The sequence below is a fragment of the Anopheles funestus genome, chromosome 3RL (genome assembly GCF_943734845.2).
Source record: "Anopheles funestus chromosome 3RL, idAnoFuneDA-416_04, whole genome shotgun sequence".
NCBI classification, from domain to species: domain Eukaryota; kingdom Metazoa; phylum Arthropoda; class Insecta; order Diptera; family Culicidae; genus Anopheles; species Anopheles funestus.
Window position 1 is genome coordinate 66,504,556 of NC_064599.1, and position 15,049 is coordinate 66,519,604.

Consider the following 15,049-nt stretch of genomic DNA (forward strand, 5'->3'; position numbering starts at 1 on the left):
TAAGCGTATCAAAAACCGATACTTGCTGCATTGTGCGTATGGTCCCTGCAAAAGTGCCATTTATGTACAATATGTAGGTCAACCATCCGGAATGTCATTCAAGCTCATGCATCCCCGGGTATGGGGATTGCATTTAGATGTTTTTTTTTTCGTATCTATTTAGGGTTTTTATTTTCCATACAAAACAGATTTCAGCTCACACGCTCAAACAAAACTAATTTGGTTAGGCGAATTAGTTCCACAAGTAAACTGGGAATTAATTAACTTTTACGTCAATGCGCTTTTATGGGAATGGGTACTTAATCACGTTAGCATTTGAAAGAATTCATGTAAAAACGGCCTGGTGGCGGTGACTTTCGGTCTAATGCACAGAAGGCTATGTTTTTAAAACTATGTCAGGCGTGACTGATTAGGTTGTTAAACTAAATTTGGGAACCCTTTTTCTAGCTTTGCGTTAATTGATTTCTTCCCAATCTTTTTCAGAAGATTTAAATTCCTCTAACAAAACCTAGTCTAGCGCATATTTTAAATCTATTCATATTTTAAAACTGCGGAATCCCATTCAGCGCAGTTATCTTGTCGAAGAATAACCATTAAAATCCAAACTTGGGCAATAATAAAATTAAATCTGATCCACATTGACTACATTATCCACAACTCCCAAACTTGAAAACAAACTTTAAAACTAACGAATAATTAAAAATAAGAATAGTGAAACTGTTATTCATCACAAAGATAACAAAGACTCAAAATACTTTACTATTTGAGATTAACATAGAAACGCAAAAGGCGAGCGAGGAATCAAGAATTCAGTATGTGATGTTATCTGTAATGGTGCCTGTGTTCCCCGATTCCGGTCTCCAATTCTTCATTCCTCCAATTCTTGTTTCCTAGTGCAGGTTCAAGTCAATCGTCTTTCCATGATTGAGAGCTTAGGTGTTTGAGTTGACTCACTTTTCAAAGAACGAAGAATCAAAATCACCAAGTAGATTCCATAGTCAACAGGACTCTTTAGGAGGACCCTTGGCAGGTTTGGGAATGTTGTCCGAGACTTCACCGATCCTTTATACTTCATTGGTCCGATCGCTGTTGGAGTTCTGATAGAAGATCGACCAGATCGACCAGGATCCATATTTTTGCTATCAAGCTGGTACAGAGGTCCTTTACAAGGTTTGCCATCAGGAATCTTCTAGACTTCTTCTCTCCTCTACTCTGTTACGAGTAGAGTTGTCGGTCACTCAGTATCCCTCGAACGCCGCCCTACAGTCGTCCAATCTTCTTTTATAGCTGCCCTTCTTTTTCGATTCTCCTGATGCTTCAACTCTGTTCTCCTCAATCTTATGGTACATCCTCCCCTGAATGATCTTTCCAGATTTCTATGATCTTCGGAAATCCAGGTTTCCGAAAGGTCCAGGTTTCTTCTGTGGAAAACTTACAGAAATTCAAGTTTCGAATCGATGTCAAAATACCAAAGACTCTCTTTAGAGGGTAGTCTTTTTGTTGAGATATTTGTCCAGTAGTTGCAAGAAGTCCGAACCAAAAAAAATAATCTAAACAGAACACTATCTTGATACTTTTGATAGCTTGGTCAGCTGACTTTAGAATATCATCTGATAGTCCTGATAACTTCATGGCAGAACTAGCGATAGTACGTTGCCTTTTCCTCTTACAGTCATTTCGGAATCATGAGACTTAAACACTTGTCAAGAGTTCCTCCGTCTTACATATGATGATTATTATATTAATCACTTTGTTTTTGTTATTTATTTTATTTATTTTTTTATTCATAAATAACGGCCTGGCCGTATTGCTATTTTTTGTTATTTATGTTGACTGACAAATTGTACACATGTTTTCTAAAATAATTATTATATCTTAATATATTTGAAAAACTTTAATGGAAGCTACATTTGTTAAATTGTATGAGATGACTAAGAAAGAAGGTAAGAAAGAAGACTTTTCATTCGTAAAAGCAACTTCCTCCATCATCCACCAGCACTATTAACTAATGGGTTTTAAATTGACAATAACTTAAATTAGCTAAATACAAAAATCACACTCCTTTGAACGGTAATTGAAAGCTATTTTCGCATCAAAACTGTTCGCCCTAGCTAATTCCATCCACTAACAAGATGCTGATTGTATGCTTAGTGCAATTTCCATACCAACACGGTAAAGCGCTTTCAGTGAAATTGCACACCGCACTGGAACCATATCATTACCCTGCTTTAAAAGTCCATTTTCACTTCTTAACGTGCACATTTGCGCATACCGTGGCATTATGAGGAGAGAACGAAAAAAAACCCAAAAGGAAGAGAAATCCAGAATTCAACCCCACAATCCACAACACAACGTACAAAACCAACAATTCGCACGTATAAAAAAAAATCAAAACAACACGTTACAACTTCAAAACCCCACAAGTGGCACTTGGAAAAATGTGCCCTAAAGCCATCAACTACTTACCGCAAAAACTCAACCCGAAGGTGTCTCCCGGACCCGAAGGTAAGGGATCCGAAGCGGGACGGGTATGGTAGAGAAATTTACACGCTTCGGCGAAACCTTTAACGAACTCACGTTTCCTTTTCCCGGTCGCTTTGTCAACCGGAACCAGGAATGGATGCTGTTTGCTGTTCAAAAACTACCGCAAAAGCGTTCAAGTCACTACACTACTGTACCGCACAAAGGCTTCTCATTGTGGTGGCCCAACCAGCAGGAATGTGCAGCATCAACGATATAGGCATCATAATATTTCGCTTCGTTTTTTTGTTGTTTGACGACGACCGATGCAATATTCATCCCTTACTGCCTGTGTGTTGCCAAACAACGAAACCAACCAAACTGACCGCACACCTCGACAAAACCAATCCGTAGGACGGGTAAACCGCACCCGGGCAACCAAGTGTTGATTTTCACCATCCGTTAAATTACAATTTATTTGCGAACAGGGAAGAACAAAATAATCATACATAATGAAATATGGTAATGACTTTTCTAAATGACGACGGAAGTCTTCACTTTGGCACCGATCCCACACCGGTGCGACCCTTTTGTCCTCTGCATTATCGAAAACAGACAAAAGATCCATACGGATATACCATTCGGGCAGTTTAAAATAAAATGACTCACCCCCCTCCGGGGGGTGTCTGCTTTATCGTTTGCTTCCTGCATTGGGATGAGCATTGATTTCTACCATGTTCCTGTGTAGTTTCCGCTTATTACGCCACATCTTTAACACAAAAGCATCATTGTGCAATTTAATCTACCGCTTTAGACGTACAATCAAACATTCACCGAACAGGACTTAACTGACCACTTGCTACATTTTTCCGTTCATACCGGCGCACCTAAAAAAAACAAGGGAGTGTTTGAGCGTTCTTCGGCAGATGAAAAATGTTTAATTTTCCAACAAACGCCACTTTTACACCCCCACCACATCATATGTTATTGCTGATCACATGTTTCTCACCCAGCACAACAGCAAAACAACCCATTTAGAATGGAGTTTGACATCGTAAATTACGCTTTTGGTTCATAAAATTAAAACTACTCATACTCCAGCATCAGCAGCACCGAACCCGGCAATGATTCATTGTCCATTCTAACCTTAAACCGTGGTGCACGGTGGGATAGTGCAGGACAAAATTAGGTTTTTTTGTGTGCAATATTTTAGAATTTTTAATATAAGCGCACAGCAAAATCTACCGAAAACAAATTTCACAATATAAGGATATTATAAGTTTATTATAAGTATAACTTTTTATAATTATAACTAATTTATTAGCTTAAAATTGTAAAGTTATTCTTTTTTACCTGGGTAAAATAGTAAAGAATTTGAATGTTTAAAATCTTCTCTTAAAAACCTAAAGTGTTATGATCCTTTGACAAGATGTTGAGAACTTTTTTAACTCGTTACATATAATTTAGCTTTTAGCTTCTTAAGTGCTTTTGATTCATATCGAAAAGGTTCATATCTAAAATTGAGTAGAAAAATAGCTCATCAAAAATTAAACTTTATTTTATTATTTATAAGAAAACTTTTTTAATAAGTTTAATAAGAAAAGGAAAAAAATAAGTTACTTGGAGACATTTTCTATGGTATAGTTAATGAACTTGTACGATTAGGATAATGAACTTAAAAATTGAAAACTGAATAACTGAATAAAACGGTTAAAATACGAAACGTCGCACTAGGTTCACGGATTTCTCGTCTCACACCCAATTAATCGTGAATTTTTTTCTACCATTTTATTTTCTTTTTGTTTAGCAGCTAACATCTTATTTATTTTAAAAGAAAATAATTAAAATTTTAGATAAGTTTAAGCTTTCATATAATGCAAAAAATTTTACTTCGATTTCTGATTCTCTTGTCCGCCCAGTGTCCCAGTGTGCAGTGTGGGATGAGATTTGTTTTTTTGCCAATGTTTCCTCCCGCAGGTTCCACTTACCACATATATGCCTGTAGGCATTTTATACCCCGTAGTTGTCGTTCTTTTGTTTTTACATTTTCGCCTTTATCTCCCTTCACAAAGGGATATTTAAGGGTGCCCTCGAATGATTTAACTCTCTTCACCGGACGACATTGTAATCAAGCTTGTTTTGTGGTATGTGCAAATGATATTTTTCAACACTGCGTACGATTCCGCAAATGTCCTGACGATGGAGATGAGTTATCCATTCGCTGGAGGGGTTTTTGGTTCTATTTTTTTGTCGTGTCCCTTCACAACTCACCATTCGAACGGGGATTGTCCCTGGTTTTGGGGAGGACCGAAACAGGTAACGAGAGATCCGAGTTTATGATACGCAAGCAGACAAGGGATAGTATTCACTGCCGTATGTCTGCGTGCTAATTACAGTGCACGGTAGGCACAATTTCCATCATGTTGAATTATGCGCATCTCCCGCGTTTTGTCGTACTTAACCGGAGCGATTTTGCATTTTGCGGTAAGGTAAAATGGACTTTTATTGACCCATTCATGGAAATTGAAAAGAAGTATTTATTACTGCAGATGTTCGTAAATATATAACCATTAGAGCAGAATTTTGTTCCTTGATTATCATTTCACTCTAAATTTGAATTTATAATTAATAAGACTTTGCATGACGGCATCATATTGTGAAAGTATTTATGCAATAAGCAATACTTTGCACGTATCTTCCCTAGATAAAGGGCAATCGTAAGCGCTATTTAATGTTTGAATTGAAAATTATTCCCCCTAGATCATTCATATCCAACAACCACAACCCGCAAAAAACCCCCGACCATTTACTCAGCAGTATTGAAATGCATTCGTATCCACATTGCCCATCGGCTCAAATATAAAAACCGATAAATTTGTGGTTCAATCACGTCCTGTCCGGTGTACCGGTTTACCCACACCACACCACATTTCTGCGATAATGAAGCTACATCAGTCTTCTTTTATTGTATATTCACCATCCCATGAGAAACCATGCGCCTCCACCATGCTAAAAAGGCGCGAAATGAGAGGCAACGAGGTAGATGGAAATGGAAAGTGACAAACAAATTCGATTATCGACTGGTATCGGTCCATCGAGCTGCCTGATTATGCGGCCCACAATTCCCAAAACGGTGCCAGGAAATGGCGTTTTGCATCGGGAAACGCATCTTACTCGGGCGAACCGTTACGCCCTCTAGCGCACGGGCTATGGCTTGATAAATGATGCAATAAATTTAAGCTTCACGCTTTCGTCGATCGCGATACGTTACCACACTGGTGCAGTGGTACATCACTGTTTTTTTTTGCTTTATTTCGCGAAAGTGCAAACACATTTGCCGCAGCTGTCCATTTGTTTTTCAAAAATTAAAAGAGGATCACCGGCAAAACACTCCACTTTCTGATGGTGGGTTGATCGAATTGTCGTGTACGACACTACAGATACAAGTGCCAATAAGTGCCATAATCTGCCGTGGCATTAATTGGTTTTATTTGTTGTTCTGCCCACACAGATGATGGCCTTTTTATCCTATTCGACCACTGGTGGACCGGTGCTCATCAGCAGACCTGTCGGTTACAGCAGGCCTGCCCGATAGCTAGAAGCGGATTAAGTAGGCTTCGGTACCAAAATAAAACTGGCCCTTCAGCCGGGTGCAAAAATGCAGGGCCTCGACACACCATTAAGTGGATCTGTGGACAAAACCAAACGGGGTACACTCATGTGACCCTCCCTTTTTCTCGGGTGCATTTTGATTATCCATTATCTATTCCAATTGGCATGTTAAATTATGCATAGCCTCATTTTGGTGCCACTATAAATTTCATTTGATGCTCGCGCTTTTGCTCAAATACGCACAAACGCGCTTTTTCTGTCAAGCGGTACTGAATAATTCATACAATTTAAAATATACACTAGCACAGCTGTGCCATTACGGGCTTGTTGTACGGTGGCCTAATAAGGTAAACCAATTCCCATCAATCTAGCGTCATTATAGCGGATGGTTTGGCAACTACTCTTAAGTGAAGTACCAGGCACCTCCATCACTAATTATACATTACGATCTCGACCTGTTGTAGCATAGAACGAAGTAATATGCTTTTATGTTGCAAATATTTTATTTATTCCCACAATATAGGTCAGTGTTTGCTAAACAATTAGGTAACAATCACTAATTTACTTAAGTGAACTTAAAGTAAAGTGCCAGGCACCTCCATCACTAATTACATATTAAGATCTCTACCTGTTGTAGCACATAACAAGGTAATATGCGAATATGTTGCACATATTGTATTTACTTACATCATGTAGGTCACTGCTTGTTACAAAAATTGAAATAACAACCTCTTTTAAGTGAAGTACCAGGCACCTCCATCGCTAATTACACATTGCGATCTTGACGTGGTGTAGCACATAACGATGTAATACGCTGTTATGTTACAAATATTTTATTTACTCGGATAATATAGGTCAGTGTTTGCTAAAAAATCAGATAACAACCACTAATTTACTTCAGTGAACTTAAGTGAAGTTGGGTACTTAAGTGAAGTACCAGGCACCTCCATCTCTAATTACATATTACGATCTCAACCTGTTGTAGCATGTAACTAGATAATATACCCTTATGTTGTTAATATTTTATTTAATACCGTTTTTCGGTAGTAAAGGAAAATTTCAAAAATTAAATTACTTTTCATTGATTAACATTTATAAATTCACTAATCTCTGAACATTTATTATAGTGATGTGCGCTTCGGAGTTCACCCAAGTATCAGAAACCGGCCCCGAACTTCAGTCCGAACTCAAACTCGAATTACAGGCTCCGGAGCCGATTTCTAACTATAGGCTCGACTTCGTTTTAAAACCATAATCTGAAATTAAGAATAATTAATTTTTTTCGCCTGCTACGGAGCTGTTCATTCAGATTCGACTCGGAAACTTTTAGTTCGGAATCTTCCCGGTTTTCCCATCTCCAATTTCTTGATTTTAGTTATCAAAAAACTTACGAATACTATAAAATTTCCCAATATTTATACAATTAAGGGATTCCTTGAAGCTTTAGGAATCTGGATGAGAATCACCCACTACTAGCCGTCACTCAACCTCAATCTAGCGAATCAGAGAATCGATTTGGCTGCTTTCATTTCCACAAACTACTCCCACGATAATTCATTAATATATCAGTGCCATATCGAACGTTTCCCGGGGTCAGGCTTTATCCCTTCAGTTGCAGCAACAAGCAGTACGACACATAAATTTGAATTAGCTCCAGGGATGGATTATGCCTCGGCACAAGTACCAAAACCACCGCATATTATCTCGATTCCCTGTTGGACTTCCCGGAAGTGCACAACCCAAGTGTGCCCCGGTGCCAATAATTGTAATTATTTTCCAATTGGTGACATTATTAACATTCCAAAATCACTGAACTGACACGATTCCCGCACACCGATACTGTCATCGCTTGATAGTGTACCCAGCGATAACTGCGACACGGGGTTCGATTCGGTTGGAAATCTCGCTAACAGCCATTGTCGCTTGCCCGGTGCCAAATGATGGCGTGATACCGATCGTACGGACATTCTTTTTATTGCAAATTATTATCACCGCTCATCGTATCTATCTCCAGCCCAGCCGGTGTGACTTCCACTTTCGACAAACCCATCGTTGGCAACTGTCCAATAAGTTGTGTGCACGTACCGTAGCATAAATTGTAAAACCATGTCCATCGTTCCATGGCTCACCCGATCAGATGCGTGGGCCACGGTATGCTTCCCATGTAGCGTGACCGCAAACTTTCGGTCGAATTAACAACACCAGTATGGTACCGCGGCAGTTGGTGCTCACGCATAACCTTGGCGCAACAAACTGTGAGGCCCATTCCTTCGCAGTTTGCGTAAACTTTCGGGCCGGGATGATGTGTTACGTGCACCCGCATGTGTGCGAGCAAATATCATAAAGCTGAAAGTGCACCGCGTGGTAACACACATAATCTTCAACCGCACTAACCGATAACTAACCCTAGCCGAGTCGAAGGATGGGTTGTGCGCTTCTGGGAGAGTGTTTAAATTTGACCCGCGCGGGTTAGGAATTTAAAGCGTTTGTGTAATGCAGTTGAAGCTTCCCGATATTCATTAATTTTTTATACGGTTATATTTGTTTTCTTTTTTTTGCGGTTTGTATCGTCTATTGTCTATGAAACATGAAATAATATTTTTCCTTGTGGTAAGCACCACTTGAACAGCAAATTTTCAGTGATTTTCCCGACGTTTTGTCAACATTACATTATACTTAAACGGTAATACATAAATATAAAACAAATTTACTAGACCGAAGTAGACAACAATGTGAGGGCCTAATTTACTTATTTGTATAAATTTTGTACAATAAACTCACCGAGTTGTCCGATTTTATAATCCGTGTTGGGAATCCAGGCGAATCTCGGGGATCTCAAGGTACTGGAAGCTGCAATAGATGGATATAATAAAAATTCATTAATTCGAACGAAAATTTTAACATAGTATTGATCCTCAGTCTCGGTTATGATCGTTAATGAATCGTTGAAGAATCAGTAACATTTAAAGAAATCTTTCAAAGCTCAAAAATTGCTGAAAAAATATAGTTCTATCAATTATGGAAGATAGCCGAATTCCTAATAATTACTGATATCAAAATTCACAAATGTTGGAACATTCATTAACTTTGAGAGTCTTGTGAGTCTTGCGAGAATCGTGACTCTTCAGAGGTTTATAAATCTTCATAGATTAATGCAGCTTGTCAGAGTCTACTCAATGTTTGTCTTCTTGGAATAACTCAATAACTATTCTCATACAACTCACAAACACAGAAGTACATTTTATATATATTTATTAATATTATGTTCATTGAATCTTTTTAAAAGAGTCGTTCATGTGAAATTTCAACGAAGAGTCATTCAAATCATAAACCTACTACCAAAATATTAAGCAATTTTCATAAATTCAAATGAAATCTCAAAGATTCATGAGTCCTTAATGATTCGCTGCAATTCGCTTTATTAACAGTACTGATCAAAGGATGCGGTGGAAGACTCAATGAGGATCCATCAATCTTCAGAATAGAGATTCAGAGTCATCCATTCAGTTCAAAGATACGGTCAGACTGATGAATCTGAATCAAATTCATCCAACATTAATATTTCCATTTCCACAAACAACGATTCTCTAATTAACAAAAATATTGAAGAACTAATCAGTTGGGCAAATACGGATCATCTGGATACGGATCCTCAAGTCTTCTCACATGCTGGACATTTGGAATTATGCCATAAATCATAATTAAATTTTTCTGTTTAATAAATTGATTTAATTTCTTGCACAAGCTTGAAAACCTTTAACTTTTTTAAGGAATATTTTAGCTCATTGCACTTCAAAAAATAAAAAAATAAATATTTCCAGAACTCCTTTGAAAATGTTAAGTTATAATATCATAATTCATTTGTCAATGTAAAATCCTAACGCCAAAAGAAGCCAAAAAAAATTAAAAAAGTATCACATATTAATAAATATTAAATTCAAATGAATAAAACAATAAATTACTTTTTTCCAATTAAACAATTGCTTCGAATGTCTCTTGACTCATTTATAAAGCGTAAAATTGGCATCCCATGGCAAGTAAAAATGGTTTCAATAACCATCCCAGTTGGAGTACAATTATTTCCATCCCATAAGCGCCTTTCATTTTCAAGAAAAAAATATAACTCATCAATCATACATTTATTTAAGCATAAATAACTCTCGCGAGAATGTTGGTTTCACGGCGTTGACCAATCCAAACCACATAATCTCCCAAGTTGCGAGCAACAGGAGCGACCAAATATTTGATAAATATGATATTTAATGATACTTCAATAATTGATTTATTGAACCGCCCCATTCCAATTAAAGTTTTAATGAGTGCCAATCGCTCAAATACATTGGCTATAAATGAATTAAATGAAGCCCTCTTTTCCGCGCTGTCGACCCTTACCAGAAATGGGGGCCAATCAGAATCTTCCACGGTGGAGTGGGAAATAAATCGCCCACGATCAAGTGCTTCACTCACAGGAACGATGAGCGACCGATTGAAATATGATCCAATTTCGAACCGATCGAACTAAACGAACGAATTATTTGACCAACAGTCTGGTTCACACTCTTCACATTCCCTACCCCTGGTTTCAGTTGATTGCGACTTTATTTGTCTTGTGCGTTTGTGCGTGTACGTGCAATTCGTCACAATTTGTCCAACCGAATGTTTGCAAAGGATTGTGATTGATTTTTATTGCACAATCGAAATGCACAAAATCACACAAAAGCAAAACTGTTCATACACACGAAAATGCTTGCACACATATTTCTTTTTGGACTTATTAATTGATAAACAGGAAAAACAAACAAGCTTCCAAACAAGATTAAAACGGTCGTCAAATGCTGCCTGGTATCTTTAGTATTTTTTTATACAATGAACAAAAACAAAGTGCAAAAGTGATATAATTTCGAGACAACAAATTGTATAAACAATTCAACAAAATAAATTCCTATAAGCAAACTCGTTTAAAAATCACACATGAGAGATAGTAAAACATAGCACGGGGTAAAAAACAAGCTACACACGTTGTAGAAAAATGCATAATCAAATAACAATGCTCAAAACAAAACAAATAAAAGAGAGAAAAAACATCATCAAGCAAAACATCACCAAGAGCAAAAAGCACAAACAGAAATTGGTACATAATTGAACATAAAAAAATAAAGCATTTTAAAACATTCAAAATTATAAATACTCAATATTTTAAAAAATGCAAACATAAGAGAAATAATTTATTTAAGCACTAAAATAACATTGGGAAATGATAAAAAGTAAAAATAATACAACAAATCAATATCTAAAAGAACCAGCTTAGAAATACAATTCGAACGAAAACAAACAACACAAAAAAAGTCAAACTAAAAATGATAAAAAATGAAAAATACACAAAAAACAGAAAACCACATTTTGAAACACAATTTTAACAAAATAAAATAAAGCTGATCAATAATGTAAATGAAATTTACAGCAATAAAAGAAATGGCACATTAAAACCATGCACAAAACAAAACAAGTAAAACAAGAAACACAAGCACATGTGAACACTACAAAATGGTCTCTTTAAAAACAATCCGCTCGATGGTGGTCGATGGAACATCAAACAAAACCTGAACTTATCCATTGTTCCACCGAAAAGCTTGATACGAGTATTTATACAATAAATCATTCGGCTGCAAAATCGTACCCCCAAAAATGGAGTATCACCACAAATGGCGTTTCCAAAGCAAAATACCAAACAAAACAAAAATAAAACAAAAAAACAAGGGATCAACACATTTAAAAGAATCCTTTCGGATTGCATGTTCGTGCACGTGTGCTCCGTCCGTGTTTCAATCCAACATTCAAACAGCAAGATTTGTGGTCGAAAGCCAACTCTCGGCTAGGCAACAGGGATGGTACAATGAAAACAGGAAAAACACAGACATAAAAACGAATCCAACAGCTGTCCTCCCGTTCCTTACGCGCTACAACCCATCCTGAAACCGGGATTCATGACGACTTATGACGACCGAAAGCCAACATTTTGCCGTCAACGGATGGTCGACAATAATATCCTGGTACCCCGGTACCAGAAGCTCCCAATATCCTGTCAGCGACACCATCCATCCTTCCCGCTATAAAACCCTCCCTCTCCTCCTTTCACCTCACCCAGTTCCACACTGCGTTCGAAACATCACGACTCAGCGCAACGATCATCCTGTCAACGCGAACAGAACGGAGCGTCCCGGATAAGCGTAAATAAATAAACAGGGTGAAAATGAGTAAATGAGTCAATGATGGGTACGATAGGCGAATGGAAAAGTGAGTGAAAGACGGGCAGCAATAACAACTGCGAAACGGAGCGGACAGAAACAAAAAAAAACGTGAGCGAGTTTATCCCAGAATTCTGCACACAAGCTATTGTTATTTTTAATTTATGCTCCCGCACACGTGAGCCCATCGGTAACGCATAGTGCGGCATGCGGTAGCGTGGTGCACGTTTTTCCTGCTGATGCCACTACTGCCGCGCCTGTACGATGCTTATGTTTGCTGTGTTCAGTTGTTTGTATCAAATGCGACACCAAAAGCTTGGATTATTACTTCACGGAAAGGATGGAAGGAAAAAAACCAGGGAAACGCGGGCATATGCAGCAGGTGCATCAGGCTCGGTGCACCAAAAAAAAAACCCCCGCCTGGCAACTTCCGCCTTTTATCCTTATTAAGCATCTGCAAAAGCCCAAAAAAAGGAGGGGAAGAGCGAAAATTACTGTCAGTATCGTCGATGGCTCATTTCACTATATCATTTTTAGCGAGGAAAATTGTTTTATGGCTTTTTATTACCTGCTTACGTGCTGTCATTCCGGAATAATTAGCACCGGCAATTGGTGCAGCCTGCCTGACGGTCGCACTCACACACACACTGCACTTCCGGTTCGCGCGCGAATGGAAAAAAATCCAATTCCCGGTTTTGTTTCATTTATTTTCTCTCGCCTCTTTTTTGTGGTTCAGCTTTTTTTTTTAGGTAGAGCTAGTCCATCTCATGCGCTCGTCTAAAATCGGTACAGTGAAATAATTAGTAGCTTTAAAATGAACTTCCACGTGTGCTACTTCCTGCTACAGGGATGCGATAAATTATCCATTCCTCGCACCACATCTGCTGCACGACCAATCCGGACGCCTGATATAATGCTGAACAAAATGAGGCTAACGACACAAATTAATTGTCATTTAACAAAAAATATTGTCTATTGTTTCGAATGAAGTTCCAAACAAAAAAATGGCTCTCCAAAAAGGCCTCTCATAAATGCAACACCGGAATATTGGATAAAACCATAATCATGCAATGCACGTTCACAGCTTCTATTTATTGTTTGCAGCCTTTAATAATGAATGGCAAACAGTTAATGAGCTGTAATGTTCGCATAATTTTATATGTGCTTAATGCTGAACACTTGACCAGTTGTTGGGAAATTTTGCAACGCGGCTCAGGAATAGGAATTCCGAAACATAGAGGATAGTCTGAGGAAAAAGAGGAGAGGCAATGGAGGAGTAGTAATGAAATAGAGAGTTAAGTTTATAAAGAAATTAGAAATTAATATCTAACGAAAAAGGAAAGGAAAAAGAGATATACGATTCTCGCAATTGTAAACATGCAGAGAGTGTTTCTGCCTTGGAAGATGTCTAAGGACTTCTTAGACATAGAAGATATGTGTCATATGCGAAATAAACTAACTGTCTTCTAAAGTCGACATTATTCCCAAATGAACTGTAAAGATTCATCAGTTTGATCAGAGTATCTGAATTATGATATCAGAAGTGTCCAATGTCCTTTTTTATCCGTGATGGAAACCTTTCATGGAGAACTAATATTAAGTTGATAGACAACGGGGCCACCCCCTTTGGTACTGCCGGATTCTTACCGGCTAAGTGTCTGGCGTAGAGTTTACGATCATAATTGTTTGCTGTTCTGAGCTAATGAGACTCCGGCTACTGTAGGAATTCTCCAAGGGATTTACTGGTGATGGCCTAGACCAGCCTCAGTACCTTCTCCTTCGACGCGAAGACGTAATTACAGCAGATGAACCATTATGGTCCTGACTGCCTCTGCAGTATTGGGCAAGTTTTCACGGTTGAAAAGCATCAGGACGGTGATCACCTCTGCATTCACCTGTTCACATATGCCACTGCGAGCAGCCATGAAACGCGGACACTCGAAGAACACGAGCGTCAGTGTCTCTAGTATATCCGGACACTCGGAGCACTGTGACTCCCTGACAAGCTTCATATCCGTAAGGTGAGCCTGGAAGATGCCATCTCCTGTTAAAAACTGCGTCATATGAAACTAAACTTCTCCAAAACGGCGTGAGGTCCAAGGTCCTTGAAATCTACTAGATTCCAGAATGTTTGTCATTCATTTTAAAGTCTTTAACAGATCACGAGATCATAAACTGCGAGAAAGTTCTTCAGGTCTTCGGTATATTCCAGAATTCGTGACGCCATTCAAAAAGCTGAGGAATCATTGTATCAAAGCTTCATCTACTCCATATTTTAACGACTTGGTGGTCAACAGTGAGTGAGTTACAGAGTCGAAAGTAGCCAAGAAATATAAATAACAGCTGAGCATGAAATATGTCATCGTCCAGCTATCCGTTGTTCAACAAGAGAAAGCAGATGGTCAGCAATACGAGGATATTGGAGAAAATTGAGCGTGTAGGCTAAAAGAACCATTTGAATCGATAGAGATATCTTTACGGTAGGTGAAATTAAATGCGAATCTCAAATATTTTGCTACCCGCGTAAAGCTTAAAGACTCCACAATATACGCTAAATCCAGAACACTTGAAAAAACAACTCTTTCCCCATATTAAAGCCATCCGGAACACGGTTTATCCGGTTTGTCAATTCCAGTGCAATTTCTCCTTAGGTTAATCACTTTCCCTCAATGCTGTATGACCAGCGTCCCCGTATATTGGTCCGGTGTCACGAAAACCGCAAAACATTATAC

General features: G+C 38.3%; 1 protein-coding gene across 1 annotated transcript in view; it reads right to left on the reverse strand.

Annotated features, from left to right (window-relative positions):
- The window catches only part of LOC125769770 (nyctalopin-like), a 266,449-nt gene that overhangs the window by 236,656 nt on the left and 14,744 nt on the right, over nucleotides 1-15,049 (reverse strand). The window contains exon 2 of the mRNA XM_049438623.1: nucleotides 8,854-8,922. The gene's annotated coding sequence lies outside the window, so the exon portion shown is untranslated. The remainder of the gene's footprint in view (nucleotides 1-8,853; nucleotides 8,923-15,049) is intronic.